The following is a 4,606-nucleotide window of genomic DNA, read 5'->3' as shown; positions in this document are numbered from 1 at the left end:
CCTTGAAGGAATTGGCTGGAGACAGTGCTTTCTTCATTACATAATGTGACTGTTTTATAAGAATTAGGAAGATCAATGTCCTTTTGGACAAGATCTTCCTGCTTCTATCAAGCAATTGTTTGTTTTAATGTTCTGGATACTGTCAATCTTGTGATTGCTCTTTATAGATTGGTTATGTAAATTTTCCATTCCCCTCTTCCCTCTTGACAGAGCCTGATTATATCTGGAAGTGGTCAGATGCCCAGAAAAGATACCATATTTTCCATATCCTTTTCAATCATGGACAGTCATGGATAATATGTTAAGTTATTGGGTGGGAATATTGAAATGCTCTGTAACAGCCTTTTCCCTTTCTATCTGGAATTTGCACAAGACAATGAGACTCTTGGAGCTGACATACCTTGGAAAACTATACGTTATAGATGCAGGAACAGAGAGATAGAATGAACCCTGAGACATTGTTCATGTTCTTCTTTTATGAGGGTGATAAATTAACCCTTAATTGTAAGTAAACAATTTACTTTTTTCTTTTATGTAACATGACTATCCTTTCAGGATGAAAATTACTTGGGATAGTATATATTATTTGAGAAGAAATTATTCTTAAGAAATCCTTGTTGTTCTATGAACAAAATTAAAATATCCAAATATTTCAGATCAAAACTTGGGAAAAAATTTGTGTTGTGGGACAAAGGATAAATGGGAAAACTTTATCAGACTCAGGAAGTGAATTACAAAGTGAGTTACTCAAATTGTATAAAGAGGTGGAGACAAAGAAATGGACACTCATGGAAATCAATAGAAGGAACAAGGTTTACTTCCACAATGTGATCAAGGAAAAGCAGTTCCTGGCTCGGTTGCTCTTTGTCCTGCAATCAAGAGCACTTCTTGAGATGCAGGAAAGCCATCCTGGTTAGAGCTGCTGTCCCATAAATGCTTTCAGAGCTCTCTTTATGTCTTTATTCTGCAGACTGTAGATGAAAGGGTTCAGCATGGGTGTGACCACAGTGTACATCACCGAGGCTGTTGCACTAGAGTGGAAGCTGTGGGTACCGGCAGAGCCAAGGTACACTCCTAGGCTTGTAGAGTAAAATAGGGAAACAACCAAGAGGTGAGATGCACAGGTAGAAAATGCTTTATACTTCTCCTGGAGCTGATGCTATTCTATATATGGAGGAAATTATCTTAGAGTAAGAGCAAAGGATTCCAGCCAGGGGACAAATGCCTAGAAGTAGTGATGTAAAATATATCATCATGTTGTTAAGAAAGGTGTCAGAACACGCAAGTTGGATGACCTGATTGAGTTCACAGAAAAATTGGGGGATTTCTAAATCTTCACAGAAGGACAGATTCAAAACTATTAAACTTTGTAGCAAAGAATTCAGGACACCCGTGACCCAGGACACCAGCACCAGCACTCCACAGAGACGGGGATCATGATGACCATGTGGTGCAGGGGGTGACAGATGGCTACGAAGCAGTCATAGGCTATCACAGTCAGGAGTAAGGCGTCCAACACTGCAAAGAGTACAAAAAAATACATCTGTGTGATGCAGCCTTCATAAGTTATAACTTTGCTCTGTGTCTGGATGTTCCACAGCATCTTTGGGACGGTGGTGGAGGTGAAACAGACATCTATAAAGGACAGGTTGGAGAGGAAGAAGTACATGGGGGTGTGGAGGTGGGGGTCTGAGTTGACAGCCAGGATGATGAGCAGGTTCCCAAATATAGAGATCAGGTACATGGAGAGGAAAAGCCCAAATATGAGAGGTTGAAGTGCTGGTGCATCTGAGAATCCCAGAAGAAAAAATTCTGAAATTTGTGTATCATTCCGTGGTTCCATGTGCTGGAGGTGACTACCAGAAAAATTTAAAAAGATTTATTTTCACATAAGCAACTTAATATAATAACCGACTTAAGAACCTAGAATTAATGTTATGTTTATATTGTAGAGCCAATACATTAATTTCCGTATTTGGTGGCTTGCCTGGTCCCCATTATGGAGAAGGCAATGGCAACCCACTCCAGTACTCTTGCCTGAAAATCCCATGGACGGAGGATAGGCTGCAGTCCATGGGGTCGCTAAGAGTCAGACACGACTGAGCGACTTCACTTTCACTTTTCACTTTCATGCATTGGAGAAGGAAATGGCAACCCACTCCAGTGTTCTTGCCTGGAGGATCCCAGGGACGGGAGAGCCTCTTGGGCTGCTGTCTATGGGGTCGCACAGAGCTGGACACGACTGAAGCGACTTAGCAGCAGCAGCACCTGGTCCCCATTAAGGGCATCCTCATTCCATTTTTATAGAAATTCCTTTCCCATTGTCAGCCTGATATTCAAGCATAATGTATACTACTGTTTTTGAGAATATCTTTCATGCATTTGAGGAACATATATTGACTACAGACCATGTTCCAGGCATAACCAGAGCATAGGGATGATTAAAAATAAGTCTTTACAATCTAAAGACTTATGGAAGTGAGAAAATATAATCAACCAAAAATAATAATGTAACATGTCTAATAGCACAGATGCAATGAAGAAAAGGAAAGCATACATAAAGGAAAGAGTGGATAGAATGTGTTATTTTTATTGGGACTTCAACCAAGACATGCGAATAAGGTAACACTTTAACAGACACTTTAAAGAAGAACGAGAGAGAAAGAGAGACGGGGGGGTGGGGGTGGGGGGGGGGGAGAGAGAGAGAGAGAGAGAGAGAGAGAGAGAGAGACAAGGTTACCTGAGGAATATGTGCCTGACAGAAGGAACAGCCAGTGCAAAGACCCTGGGGAAGAAGTGTGCTTCAAAAACTCAAGGCCCAGAATGAGCCAGTGTGTGGTGGGAAATGAATAAGCCATAGAGTGATGAGAGATGATGTTAGAGGATGTTGAGGAGAGAGGAAACCTGCCTGCTGCTGCTCAGGCTTTGAGATACGGGGAGACCATTGTCCACACTATGTATGTAAATCTTGCACTTTATTAATCTCATTGTAAAGGCATCCAGTGAATTAAAAATAATCCCTTCCTTAGCACTTTATTGAATGAGTTATGGTCCCTGTATTATGAGTTACTTTGGAATACATCATTCCAGGTACCCGTACTCTGAGAACTGCTCTCAGCTCACAAAGCATGCACACACACATGCAGACACACACACTCACACAACATTCCCAGGCCTCCTAATCAAAGTTATTTCCATGTTCGTTCACTCCCTCTCACACTGTTTCACTGTTTAGTCTCTGAGTAGATACAACTCTAGCTGTCCAGATCAAATATCCTTTCTCTAGATAATTTAGAAATGGTACCCAGAAATTCTTAAGTCTCCCATGGACAAATAGACTTGGGCTCCATATTGGTATGTCCATTTTTCTGCTTTGTATTTAAATAAACATAAACAATCTGTCCATACACATAGAGAGAGAAGACTGAAATGGACTCGAGAAAGAAAATATCTAATAAATTCAGGTGGTCCCTGAGAGACTTTGAGGCAGATAAAGCTTCTTTGGTTTTTTGGCAGCCTAATTAACCCCATTTAATGCCAAGCAAAAATAATAATAATAAAATTGCTTAAAAGATAAAAGTTGTAATAAATTTATGATGTGAAACACTTTAAAGATTGAATGCCCCTAAATAAATTTAAAAAATAAAATAAAAACAAAACAAAAAACAAAGATTGAATGCCCCTAGTGAAAACTGATCAGAGAAAATAAAACAATAATTCACAAAAGGAAATAAACAAAATAAAATATGCTTTGGCTGTTGTTAATATCAAACAGGAGACTTGTTTTTCCTGTGACTGTCCTGTATTTGACCAGTTGGTTTCTATGTGACTGACTAGAAGAGTAGGGAAGTCCCTTTCTCAGATTTGTTATGTGGTATCTTTCCTTTTTCTTCTACTGTGGGTTTTGATATCATTCTGATAAGTCCAGTGGGCATACTTTAATATCAGTCTTTATCCAACCTGCAAAGACATGCAAAGACCTCCCAGACAACAGTCTGTAAAATTCTATACATACCATGACAATCCCATCCTTTCAATGACTGAATAACTTTATATGATTTAGGCCTGAGCACACTGTGACAGATACATTTATTCCATTGTACTCTGACTTCTCATTATAATGAAAGATCCAAGCAAGCAGGATTTCACCGGTTTTATTCACTTTCCTATTTTCAAATGTACGCAAATATATGTGCTGTGTTCAATTGATCAGTCTGACTCTTTGCGACCCTATAGACTGAAGCCCGCTGGGCTTTTCTGTCCATGGGATTTTTCTGGCAAGTTTACTGAAGTGGATTGCCATTTCCTTCTCCAGGGGATCTCCTGACCCAGGGATCGAACCTGTGTCTCTCATGTCTCCTGCACTGCAGACAGATTCTTTACCACTGAGCCACTGGGGAAGCCATGCAAAAATATGTGCACCTACAAATTTAAATAAATGTGAAGTTATATAAAGTAAAAAGAATGACAGAGAGGATGAACCGGGTTATACACAGCAGTTTCAAAGGAACTATATTTAACATAATTGAAAGATGCATCAAAAGCTAACTGAAATGAGATATAACATAATTTGATGACTTCAACATGGACTGATAATTAAGTTGAA

At 39.5% G+C, this 4,606-nt stretch overlaps 1 pseudogene; it reads right to left on the bottom strand.

Moving 5' to 3' along the window:
- Nucleotides 914–1,843, bottom strand: LOC102169092 (annotated as a pseudogene).

The sequence above is a fragment of the Capra hircus genome, chromosome 7 (genome assembly GCF_001704415.2).
Source record: "Capra hircus breed San Clemente chromosome 7, ASM170441v1, whole genome shotgun sequence".
In the NCBI taxonomy this organism is placed as follows: Eukaryota; Metazoa; Chordata; class Mammalia; order Artiodactyla; family Bovidae; genus Capra; species Capra hircus.
The sequence above is the reverse complement of the archived record's forward strand: the minus strand, read 5'-3'. Positions and strand labels throughout refer to the sequence as shown.